The following is a 13,822-nucleotide window of genomic DNA, read 5'->3' as shown; positions in this document are numbered from 1 at the left end:
GACTTTTATTACACAACTTTAGCACTATCTTGATATCCACAGCAAAGCAACGGCCTCCTCATTTTCAGCCAGATTCTGTCTTCCTTGTAAAGCATGGAGTACATTTCACTTTCTGGCTAAAGAAGCCTTAAATCAGGTAGGATCTAGAAATCACCTGGAACAAAATTATTCTGATTTATTATCTTCCTCCTATACAAACTTTATTTTGAATGTGGTTGAAAGTCATTGAAGTATATTGAGCAGGAGAGTGACTGAGTCATAACTACAGGTTTGAAAGTCACTGTCAGAGGGTTGGAAATTTTTACTGAACCAGGATGATCCTGGAGGTAGGGAGATCCATTCATTGCTAGATCAGTGATTGAGTGGGGGAGTAAGATGACTGTGATTTTAGACTATGATGCTTCAGGTGAAAAAGAGGAGGTAAACTTGCGATATAATTTAGAGGTGATGTAGTGACTCATTGGATAAAGCAAAAAAGGAGCAGTGGCAGTGTCTTGGGCTTTATGTCATTTCTTGAGAGATAAAATGGAGGAGGAAGAGCAAATTCTAAGGAAACAATTATCATCCAGCTTCCTTTGGGGATGTGGATTACCAATGTGGTATGGAAACCCAGAAGTAGATTCAGAAATGGAATATCAGCAGGTGATATGAAGGCTTAGAAAATGTAAATATATGGAGAAGACAGTTTAAATTTGAGGAAACAATTAATAGTATAAACTGACTTTGTATATTGTTGTGGAGAAAGTCAACTTCCCTCTTTATAAACACCAGTTCCTAAGAGGCAGAAGTCAGTAAACAGAAATATTAGACAATATATTCTCTACATATTGTAAAATAGAATATTATTTTATATGTGCACATATAAAAATAACTGTTGGGCTTCCCTGGTGGCACAGTGGTTGAGAATCTGCCTGCCAATGCAGGGGACACGGGTTCGAGCCCTGGTCTGGGAAGATCCCACGTGCCGCGGAGCAGCTGGGCCCGTGAGCCACAATTACTGAGCCTGCGCGTCTGAAGCCTGTGCTCCGCAACAAGAGAGGCCGCGATAGTGAGAGGCCCGCGCACCGCGATGAAGAGTGGCCCCCGCTTGCCACAACTAGAGAAAGCCCTCGCACAGAAACGAAGACTCAACACAGCCAAAAATAAATAAATAAATAAAATTTAAAACAAACAAACAAACAAAAAAAACTATTCCCTTTAAAAAAATATACTCATTGTCTGCAATTCAAATTTAACTGAGCATCCTGGAATTAAAAAATAAAAATAAAAATAAAACTGTTATGGGAACAGTTATTTGCCTCTTTTCATACATTTATTTTCCTTTGTATAATTCTCATAGCTTTTTTATTTCGCAGCATTTCCCCCCTTCACCTCTCCTCAAACAGTGTCTTTAAAAAGTCCTCTTATACTTAAAGTGCATGAAATCTTTAGAATTTCACATACTGTTTCCATGAGGGAATTCCTTCCTGGCATTTCTGGGAAAACTGATATGTTTTTCCAAATCTTAAACCCTGCGAAAAGTAAGTCCAGAACTTTAGAAAACAGGAAAAAATATAATTCTCCTACAGGAATTGAAGCTTAACAATCAGTATAGGGAAGTTAGGGGACCAAGGAATTCACTGACATCAAAAAGAAAGTCAGACCAGGGAGCCTGGAAGGCAGAGCTGAAGGTTAAGGTTGACCTTTTCGGGAAACTGAAAAGGATCGCATTAGGGAAAGCAGATACCACTAATAAAGTCAAAGCACAAATGATGGGCTGGAAAAAATATTTACAATTAAATCATAGAACAGGGAAAATTTCTCTAGTATATATATAAAATTTCTACACGTTATTGAGAAAAAGAATGTTACTGAATTACAAAATTGGTGAAGGGTATGAGGACTTTATGGAAAAAAGAAACATAAATGTGTCTTCAGCATATAAAAAGATATTTAAGACCATTCCTTATAACATAGATGCAAATAAATACTGTAATGAGATACAGTTCTTTTAAAACCTAAATGATGGGCAAACACTGGAAAATTTGGTAACAGATAACAAAGTGTAACCCAACTTTAAATAGCAAACCTCAATTCAACCACTCTCTACATATTCGTTTAAAAAGATAAAGTTACTCCATAGCACTTGTCAACATCTAACAAATTATATATTTTATTTGTATTTGAAATAAACTGCCTACACCAAGAAAACATAGGCTGCATATACACAGTTCTTCCAACACCTAGACTTAACCTCTGTCTTTATCATCCAACCTAGTCCCTGAAGCCAGCAGAGAGAGTGCTACTAGGCCATCCTTTCTTCTCCTCCTCCGTTTATCCTTATCCCACTTCTTCTTCTACTTTGTCTTCCTGGTCATCTTCATCTTCAACTTCCTCTTCCTACTTTGTGCCTGGCACGAAACTTTCAGCTATGTTAGGGAAAAATTTTTTCAGTGCAAAAAGTATCTGAGGATACTCAAAGCTCACTGATGTTGTAAAGAGTTAAATTCTAAAACTGTGTTGAGGTGGGACACAGATCTTTATTTACTGCTGTTGTTGTTTTATAGGATCAAATACTTTTATCAGGGGAGGAGGAAGGTAGATGGCTGTTGTAATTGAACTCTGTATAATCTCCACTACATTTCGATAACGATTAGTTTAGAAACAACATGCCAGCAATTCTCCTGTTACTAGGACTAATGGTAACTTGAATCATTTCAATGATCATACAGCTGAGGTAGGAAACAAACATGACTGTTGTGTTTTTAAACCACGATCCTTCTGAACTGCTATTTTCCTTCTAAATGAAAGATAGTGTGAACTACAAATTAAAATCAAATGGCTTATAGTGAAGGCTTAGCCAGTTTATATAATAAATAGTATTTTCTTATCATTTTACATTAGTTTTCATTGATCTGTTAGGATATTTTAATTTTAGAAGAAATGACTGGAAATGTCAGAATAAGCGACACTTGGAAAAAAAGATCTGTCAACTAGTAAAGATAGACACCACAGTGGTCCTTTATATAAAATACTGAGAAGACCCACCACATTATAAAAATTCAAAACTTTTTAATTTTATTACTATTTAAGGGATTATTTAATTGGAAAATCATTTAAGGGGTTTTTGAATTTGATATAATATGGATATTTACAAGTCCGAATGAAGCATTTTAAAATGACAGTATTTTACTTTTATTTATTTCAACTCTTTTGAAGTATTCTTTGAAGACAATAGAGCCATGGAAGAAATTGTGGGATAAAGAAATAAAGGAATAAAATAAACAACAATGGGACTCATGGGAAATATTTCATATGTAAATAGATAAATTTTCTGCTCAGATCAAACATTTTTTGTGTTCTTCCTCTCTCTCATCTCTTTCTAGATGCTATATCTATTCTGTTTTCAAAATCTCACCTCAAATAGCCTCAAATATAAAATTTAATTTCAAAAGAGGATGAACTTGTAAAAGAAGAATATACATGGCCTCCCTTTGGTGATAGCTTTCTGTCTATAAAGTGGGACATTTGAAAATAAAAAGAGGGGGACACCGGATCCCAGAGATCCTCCAGAGATCATCATTGTTCATCTTCTCTATTTATATACCATGACAGGGAGATCCAGAGACTCTATTTTTCTGTAGCACACTCAATGACTTAATTTTGCTAAAACTCACATTTTATCATTGATCATTTTCCACTCTTAAATATTAACATTTTCTCTTTGGTAAGAGAATCATTATTATCATGTGTCCTTTTCATAAACATTTCCTTGTGTTAATAAAAGACTATTAATTTCAAAGATGAAAGCAATTCCATTAAAGTATGGAATACCATAAAAAGAGAGTGTTACCTTGTCAGTTTCAGCATTGTATATGCATTTCTAGGAGATTTAGAAATCTTTTCTGTTGCAGGTATGTTTTCTTTATTGCACTATTTTATACTAGAGCATATTGCAGGGTTAACAGTTTTTAAAAATGACTCATAATTTTGTGCACATCTCTGCCGTATTATTACAATCTTCATTCTGTTTAAGGTTTAATTTTAAAAATAATTCCCTCTTATTAAAATATCCCACATTACATTATTGCTGGTCATGCAGAAAATTACTTTGCTGCAGGAAACAAAGCCATCCAGTATAATCTTTTCTCCTTATAGCAGAGGAGATAATAGGATTAATCGCAAGTCAATATCTTGGAAGTAGAATACTTTGCTGGCTGAACTGAGCCATGCCTGTCATTTAGAGATGATAGATAATTGAACTTATGTGATACTAGATAATCAAATGCATCCAGTCACCATAATAATGAATATTTTTAAAATCTTAAAATGTGTTAATTAGCCATTGAATATGAGGAGAAGCTGGATTAGCCCCATGGGGAATCAGGTGGCTTGTTGAGACATCATCATATAACCATGCCCACTTAGGCAACTTTCTCCTCAGCTTACCTGATACTATTTTGTACATGTAAAGACACTTGATAAAGTAGAAAAGGTCTCATACTGTGAATCTTTTAATGATTGTGTCTACTGCATGGCTTTGGGTATAACATTAGATCCTGATACTGCCCAGTGGCTTGATTCCTCAGTGGTTCTCTTCGTACTTAGTAGGGTTATTTTAAAATGTATTTTTTCAGAACAATGTCTATATTCATTTTTAGGAATGCAGTTTAAAAATGAAGATTTTTACAAGACATTTGAGAATCTTTAGGCAAGTGTTATTATCATGAAATTTTGGATATAAGAAGAACTTTATTTCATATTATAGATAAAAAAATGAGGTGCAGAGGGGCTATATTATTTACGGAGGAATATAGCATTGCTGAAAGTGTTAGAATGAGAATTCATGTCAACCACGCTCAGTAAAACACTCTGCACTACTTAAAGCTATCTAGGAGAATTGTGAAATGAATCACTTAGTGTATTTAGGAAATTATAAGAGGATTTTTTTTTTAAATTTAACTCTACAATAAATTTTTTAAATGACATATCTAAAGTGTACCATAAATTGATCTCACCCTGGTAACTACCACCTATATCAAGATACAGAACCGCACCAGCACTTCAAACCCTCTCATATTTCCTCCTGACCCCTCTCTTCCCCAAAGGAAATGACTGTCTTGACTTCCAAACCCATAAATTAATTATATATATATGACATATATATTATATATATGACTTGTATTCTTTATGCCTTACATAATTTATTCAAAATTATGTTTGTTGGATTCCTTGATGTTCAAATATATAGTTGTAGTTCATCCAGTTGCACAATTGTATAATAAATCATCAGTTAAAGTTACCACAAAATATCCATTCTACTCGTGATAGATTTTTTTTTTTTATTAATTTTTTTTTTTTTTTTTTTTTTGTATTTTCCCAGTGACATATGATGTGGAACATCTTTTCATATGCTGATTGGCCATGTGTATATCTTCTTTGGGGAGGTCTCTATTAAGGTCTTTTGCCCATTTTTAAAATCAAGTTGTTTTCTTATTTTTGAATATTAAAGAGTTCTTTGTATATTTTTGGATAATAGTCCTTTATCAGCTGTATCTTTTGCAAATATCTTCTCCCAGTCTGTGGCTTGTCTTCTAATTCTCTTGATATTTTCTTCACAGAGCAAAAGTTTTCAGTTTTAATGAAATCCAGCTTATCAATTATTTCCATCATGTCTTTGGTGTTGCACATATTTCTTTTCAGTATAAAATCAAAGGGATCGCTTCTAATGTTTCACCACTTATAATCTTTGTAGATTTCTGGCAAGTTCACTATATCAGGTTTAAAAGTTTTTTTATATTCATAGTTTTCTAAGAGTTTAAATATTTTATTTTTATTTCTCATCTATTGAGATTTAAAATGATCTTATTTTTTAATCTATTAACGTGGTGACTTGCACCAATAGATTTACTAATATTAAGCCATCTTTGTTTTCCTGAGATAAATTCAACTTAGTCTTGGTGTATTTTTAGTACGAAATTTAAGATGCATTTTGCCATTTTAAAAGGAATTTTGGGGCTTCCCTGGTGGCACAGCGGTCGAGAGCCCGCCCGCCAATGCGCGGGACACGGGCCCGAGCCCCGGTCCGGGAGGACCCCACACGCCGCGGAACAACTAGGCCCGCGAGCCACAACCACTGAGCGTGTGCGTCCGGAGCCTGTGCTCCGCAACAAGAGAGGCCGCGATAGTGAGAGGCCCGCGCACCGCGATGAAGAGTGGCCCCCGCTCGCCACAACCAGAGAAAGCCCTCGCACAGAAACGAAGACCCAACACAGCCACAGATAAATAAATAAATAAAAATACTTACAAAAAAAAAAAAAGGAATTTTGTATTTGTGTTCCTAAATGAGATTGGTCTACCATTTTTCTTTCTCACACTGTTTTTTCCAATTCTGGTATCATGGTTATCTCAGTCACAAGAAAAGAGATGGAGGTGAGGATTTGTTTCTTTCTATTCATGCAACAGCTTAAATAAGACAGCACTTACTTATTCATTGAAATTTTGGTAAAATTCACCTGAAAAATATCCAAATTCTTATGTTTTTCATTGTAGGTCAGATTCTAAAATGGTTATAGGTCTATTTGAGTTTTCTACTTTTTTCTGAAGCTGATCATTTTTTAGATTTCTAAACAATGTATTTATGTCATATAAGTTTCTAAATGCATTAGCATAGAGGCATTGAAAGTATTCCCTTGTGACCCTTTTCATCTCTACAGTGTCTGTACTTATGTCCCTTTAAAAAAATTCTTTTTTCCCTTCATCAACCTTGCCAGAAGTTGTCTATTTTATTAGTCTTTTTAAAGAATTAACTTTTGATTTTGTTGCTAATTTCTGTTGCTTCTTTTATCTTCTAGTTCACTTTTCTATCTTCTTGAATTAAAAATGTGGTTCAATTATTTTTAGTCATTTTGGTTTTTCTAATAAAGTTATTTTAAGGCTATAATTTTTAAAGTTCCACTTTGGCAGCAACCCACAACTTTTTTTTTTTTAAATAAATTTTATTCATTTATTTATTATTATTATTATTATTATTTTGGCTGTGTTGGGTCCCCGCCTCTGCGCGAGGGCTCCCTCCAGTTTCAGCGAGTGGGGGCCACTCCCCACCGCGGCGCACGGGCCCCTCACCACCGCGGCCTCCCCCGCCGCGGAGCACAGGCTCCAGACGCGCAGGCCCAGCAGCCGCGGCCCACGGGCCCAGCCGCTCCGCGGCATGCGGGATCCTCCCAGACCAGGGCCCGAAGCCATGCCCCCCGCACCGGCAGGCAGACTCCCAACCACTGCACCACCAGGGAAACCCACAACTTTTGACATGTAGAGTTTTAATTGTTCAGTTATAAATATTTGTAATTCATGTTATAATCTCTTCTTTAATCCATTAGTTATTTAGGGATGCTTTCCCATTCTGGCTAGCCTTTTATTATTAAATTCTAATTTCATGAGGTCTTTTAGATAGTGTGTCTTTGTTATTTTTTGAGTCTTCTTTTATGTGATAGAATGGTTGATATTTATAAACATTCCACATATGCATGAAGAGAATGTATTTATTAATTTTTATTGGAGTATGGTTGCTTTACAATGTTGTGTTAGCCTCCACTGCACAACAAAATGAATCAGCTATACACATACAGATATCCCCTCTCTTTTGGACTTCCCTCCCATTAGATTATTTATATGAATTAGATATTATGGCTAATGTGTTTATAATCATGTTAATAAAACTTTGGTGCAATAGTCACACAGTTTGATTATATATCAAGGAGTGAAATTGTTGACTCAAAGGGAATGTTTATGCTCAAATTGTGTAGAAAAGGCCAAACTTTTTCCAATGTAGTTATACCAATTTGCAGTCTGATCACGAGTGTATGAAAATCGTCTTTCCTCTAAAACTTTGCTTAACACTGGTATGTTAGCCTTTTTAATTGTAACCATTCCAGTGGTGTGTAATTACTAAGTTTTTAACAATCTGATGAGCTCACATAGAAAATTTACTAAGATAAACTACATTCTGAGCCACAAAACATGCCTTAACAAATTTCAGTGAACAGAAATCATAAAATCTCTGTCTTTTAATTGGTGTATTTAGGCCATTTTCACTTAAAGTGATTATCAGTATAGTTGGGTTAATATCTACCATGTTTATAACTGTTTTCTATTCATTGCCCTTGTTCTTCATTTCTTGTTTGTCCCTCTTTTGCTGCCTCCTCTGGTTTTAATTGAAGTTCCATAATTCCATTTTATATGCTCAGTTAGCATATCAACTATACTTCTTTTGTAAAAGTTTTAATATTTGCCCTTGCTTCTACAACAAATATTGTAAACTAACTTTTTAACTGCTTTTTTAAAAGAATTTTTTAATAAATGTATTTATTTATTTTTGGCTGCGTTGGGTCTTTGTTGCTGCACATGGACTTTCTCTTGTCACGGTGAGCTGAGGCTACTCTTTCTTGCAGTGCGCGGGCTTCTCGTTGTGGTGGCTTCGCTTGTTGTGGAGCACGGGGTCTAGGCGCATGGGCTTCAGTAATTGTGGCACGGGGGGCTCAGTAGTTGTGGCTTGCAGGCTCTAGAGCACAGGCTCAGTAGTTGTGGTGCACGGACTTAGTTGCTCTGTGTCATGTGGGGATCTTCCCCAACCAGGGCTTGAACTCGTGTCCCCAGCAATGGCAGGCAGATTCTTAACCACTGCACCACCAGGGAAGTCCCTTAACTGCTTTTAAAAATACCACTTCCCTTGTAGTACAGACATCATATAAGTATACTCAATTTCTCCCTCTTGCACCATGCGACATTACTGTAATCTACTATAATTACCTGATATATTGTTAATATTACTTTACTTAGATCAATTAAGAATAAAAATAAAATATTTTTATTTTAACTTCCTTCCTTCCTTCCTCTTTTTCTCTCTTTCTTTCTTTTTTTCTTTCTTTCTTTCTTGTTGAATTCTGCTTATTTATTTATGTAGAGCCAAGTAAGCAGATCTCAGGTACTATATTTCTCTGGATGAAACTATATCCAGATTTGAGGGTAGTTGGCATGCTCTGAAATTTTAGTTCTCTGGTGGATCAACAAATGTTGATGATTTTTAGTTTATTTATCTTTTTCTTATTGTTATGGGAGTGATGACCCCCAAATATTTTACATGCTGAAGCTCACCCCAGAAATTTCCCAGAATTCAGTTTATATATTGATTTGTTAGCTTGCAATTTACTATAGTCACTTTACAATACTAATAACTTAGATTATATTGGATTTTCTACACATGAAATCATTCATTTGTAAATAGTCACAGTTCTATTTTCCATTTTTTATATATCTTTTTTTTTTCTTTCCTTCCCTCTCCTTTCCCCCTCCCATGCTTTCATTGCTTTACTGGCTAAAACCTTCAGTCCAGTGTTTAAACTAATTAAAAGGTAAATTAGGGAATATTTGAACCAAATGAAATTTAAAACTTTGATATTTGTGGGGTGCAAGCAAAAGAGTGGTTCATAGAAAATTCACAACTGTAAATGCTAATAACAGACAAGAAGAAAAAGAATTGAAAATCAATCTTTACAGTGTCTACTATAAAAAAGCTAGGAAAAGAAGAGGTTACATACTAAGCAAAAGCATACTAAGGTTACATACTAAAACAGAAGATTAGAACAGGCATCCCTGAAAGAAAAAATAAACCAATAATAAGGAAATTGACAAATCTGAAAGCTGTTACTTTAAACAAATTATTAAATTTGATTTAAAAATAACTAGGTTGTAAGAAAAAGAGTAGACTCTACTATATATCTAACAAGTAGTGGATATTAAAGGAATATTATTAAACAACCTTATTCTACCAAAACTAAAAAACTAAGATGAAATTGGCAATATCTTGAAAGACATGAATGATCAAAACTGATTTAAAAAATACAAAACCTGAATCATCCTACTTCTAGCAAAGGGACACAATTTTTCATTGAAAACCTTCCTATAAAGAAAACTTCAAACCTCGGTGGATGCACTGGTAAATTCAATTACAAATATAAGGAATGAATAAGACAAGGAAATATAAGGAATCAACCATTCTTGCATGACTGAAATAAATCCCACTTGATCATGGTGTATGATCTTTTCGATGTGTTGTTGAATTCAGTTTGCTAATATTTGTTAAAAATTTTTGCATCTATGTTCATCAGAGATATTCACCTGTAGTTTTCTTTTTTGTGTTTTGTCTTTGTCTGGCTTTGGTATCATGTGATGTTGGCCTCATAAAATGAGTTAGCAAGTGTTCTCTTTTCTTCAGTGTTCTGCAACAGTTTGAGAATAGTAGGTATTAAATCTTCTTTGAATATTTGGTGGAATTCATCTGTGAAACTGTCTAGCCCTGGACTTTCGTTTTTTGGAAGGTTTTTGATTACTGTTTCAATCTTTGTACTATTGATCACTCTATTCAGATATTCTATTTCTTCCTGATTCAGTCTTGGAAGGTTTGTATGATTCCAAGAATTTATCCATTTCTTCTAGCTTGTCTAATTTATTGGTGTATAGCTGTTCATACTATTCTTTTACAAATCTTTGTATTTATTTCTTTTGTAATTATTTCTTGATTTTAATGATTATTCGGTGATACTTTGATGGGCAATGTTTCCCCCAAATCAAGTTGAAATCCATCAAGGAATTGCAGTTTTCTTTATGTCACTTTGGACATGAATATCTCAGGCCACGATAAAGGAATCGGTAATAATTCAGAATAGTTGACAAAATTATTTATAACAGTGATAAGTGGTGTGGGTATCTGAAAATGGATCTAAATCAGGTAAAGTTAATAGTTTTATTTCCAATTATGACAATCTTGACGACAAAAATATTTTATCAACCTTATGTCCTTTTTATAGCCTTGTGAGAAGTAGCAGCACACTGGCATTTCCAAGGATTCATTATTCATTGGCATAAATTTGCATAGTGAGAGTTTTTGCAGGTGGATATTTACTGCAAAATGTTTTAAAGAAAAATCTCTGCAGAGTCCCACTACCCCCACCTCCACTTATTTCCATTAATGACACTCTGTACCCAGTTTGTGGGCAATGCACCATTCACAAAGTCAGTTTCATGTTCATCAGTAGGTGAATACACATAGACTGATTTTCCTTCTACTTCAGTGCGAAATCAGAGGAGATGCATGTGAGATAAAACATTTCTCTGCTTAGCTAGAATAGCACGTTCATAATTGTATTTCCAAATATTGAGATAAGTAAATTGCAATTGGAATCTCATGGTTTATGCATCTTCTCGTCAACTAAATCCCTCAATTTACCTTTAAGATTTACATTGTTATGTGTAAAAAACATTTTTTTCAGTTCTAATGCTTATCAATTATCTTTAAACAGTGAGAGATAGTAACATAGAATGTCACAGTATCAACAAAGCATAAATCGATCTGTGTAACATAATGTGGAAGGGAGTACTATTTCAAAATCCACTTTGCAGAATTGAAATTAAACATCAATAGCTTGGAGACATTCCTGTCTTATTTTCTAAATTTAATTCATGTTGAACTTTTGTAGTTACTTTGTACAAAGAGTATAAATCTTAATAGTAGTTTTAGTGACCTGTTTAAAGTGAAGAAGCTTTTTTTTTTCCCTAAGAGAACTTTCATGTAAATGTCAGGAGCTAAAATGCATAATTTTTTAATTGTTTGCTAAGATTTAATTAAATATATATTTTGCATTAACATACCGATAAGAAAAATCCATATGATTGAAAATAGCTAGGAACACAAATATTTTACATCTCAAAAAGGAATCATTTTCCATTTACTAGCATTTAATACATTTTGTTATATGAATAAAGTCACATGTAGAAATTCATAGAAAAAAATAGAAAAAATGTGCTAAAATGTTAGTGATGACCACTTTTTAAGTAAATTTATCTTAAGAACTTAGGATAATATCTGTCAAAAAGTTGAATTTCATGTTTCATTTTGGTGTACTGCTTATTTATATCTTTCCTTGTTCTACAAATATGTTTTAAGGTGCTTTCTATCACAATGTAATGTTAATAACAGTCAAATAACACAATAATAATGAATTCTTATTGAAAAGTATTAAAACTATATCTTCCAATAACACTTCATATTTATTTACTATTTCAGTCCCACGATAAACACATGATGTATTTAGTATAATTATTCATTGTCTCCCAAGGACCCATAGCTAGATAGTGGTGAACCGAGCATCAGGCAGCTGAACCTCAAAGCCTCACTTTAAATGGAATATCCACAACTTTGTCATCATGGAAGGCAGAAATGAGATGAGTACATATTAATGTCAACATCTAATACCTAGGTTAGACTCTTAAAAAAGATTTGAGCAGAGGAATCTAAATCACCACTTTAAAACTTGTTTAATAGCAGTTTACTCAGCTTTATACAATGTCATAAAATAATCCTCCTCACTTCCTTATTTCTATGAGTAGAAATTTCCTTAAACTCTCCTGGCTACTTACCTCACTCCATACTCCCATCCAAGAGTGTTGTGTCCTATAGACAGTAGGAGAGCTAATCCAATGACCTGAGTGTTGGGCATTCAGTCTCCTCCTCCTTTCCTCTCCTCCCTTGTGGCAGTTGTAGTTTTCAACCTGGGTAAATGAGTTTGCAGACACAGATGGACTCTTCCAGGTAAAGAAGAGTAACTGGTAAATGGAGAGATAAGGAGTTAGAAAGGCCAATTAGCTCACAGACGAAGTTATGTTTTCTGATCTAGCATAGAGAAGAGCATTTTCACATAGAGATCTTGCAGAATTTAGGGGACAGAACGATTTTGCATATTTTACCCTCTTTCCCACTAGGTCTGCAGGAAACCGTTCTAGGCAGGCAGCATCTAGACTGCTTCAGAAGACTCTATTCCTCTTTTATGTTCTGAATTGCGTTCAAGAGTTTACTGTTCAAAGTTCTGTTGATCGCTGTATTTTTTTTTCAACGTAAAGTGAGTTTTTTGTTTTACTTTGTTTTGTTTTGTTTTACTTCTCTTCCAGCACTTTTGAGTTACTTATCAGAGAATGGATTTTTTTTTTCTCCTCTACATACTTGCTGCTTTAGGCTCTTGCTATAATTCTGTCCTGGTGGTGGTATGACCTTTTCTTTTGTTTTTAGGGCAAGCCACTTGGTATGATGAATAATTTATTCTGCTTGAATTTTTTCTTTTTTTTGGCCAGGAGAATCTTGAGAATTTTCCTTCCCAGTTTGAAAATGAACTTATACATAAACATACCCTGCATTATCTTTCCTGTGTAAAAATGTTAGTTATGCTTGGCTGCAACTGTTCAAGGACTTTCAACTTCAGATGATTTCCTCCCAGTACGTTATATCTATAATTCCCTTTCCAGACCTTGGCAGAAATTTACATTTTTTGATAAGCTAATATTGAGCATATTCAGAGCCTGTGTTTCCCAGCTTATTCCCTCTGTCTCTGGAATGAAGTGTTTTATCAAAGTACAATGTGCTCCAAAGAGGTCTTGCTTCAGAGCAGAAACAGTCTCAGGAGGAACAGGATATTTGACAAAATGAAACACACGTGCCATCAGGTATTATGTACGTTCTAGGAAGTTTCAGCTTATCCTAAGTGCTGTGCCCCACCTTAACTTTGCCACTTACCAAACAGAATGGCTGACTTTTATACAAGGATCCACATGTATTAATTCGGCTCCTCAAACTCATACGAAATGCATTCTGTTTAGATTGAAGTTTCTCCTTGCATCACCAGATAGTTCAGCTTTAACCCAAAGAATGCACTCACCTGCTCTTTTCTTCTGCCTGCCTCTTTGTCTATGGACTTCTGAGCTCTGGATATCTTGGCCTGTCCTCTAGCTTTTGCTC

General features: G+C 34.6%; 1 long non-coding RNA gene across 1 annotated transcript in view; it reads right to left on the bottom strand.

Moving 5' to 3' along the window:
• The window catches only part of LOC309621770, a 36,408-nt gene extending 22,970 nt beyond the window's left edge, over positions 1 to 13,438 (bottom strand). The window contains exon 1 of the long non-coding RNA XR_014240265.1: positions 12,454 to 13,438. This is a non-coding gene — a long non-coding RNA (uncharacterized lncRNA). The remainder of the gene's footprint in view (positions 1 to 12,453) is intronic.
• Positions 13,439 to 13,822: the final 384 nt, after the last annotated feature.

The sequence above is a fragment of the Balaenoptera borealis genome (genome assembly GCF_965194805.1).
Source record: "Balaenoptera borealis genome assembly, contig: HAP1_SCAFFOLD_980, whole genome shotgun sequence".
Taxonomy (NCBI): domain Eukaryota; kingdom Metazoa; phylum Chordata; class Mammalia; order Artiodactyla; family Balaenopteridae; genus Balaenoptera; species Balaenoptera borealis.
Note: the sequence above shows the minus strand (reverse complement) of the source record. Positions and strands in the feature narration are given on the sequence as shown.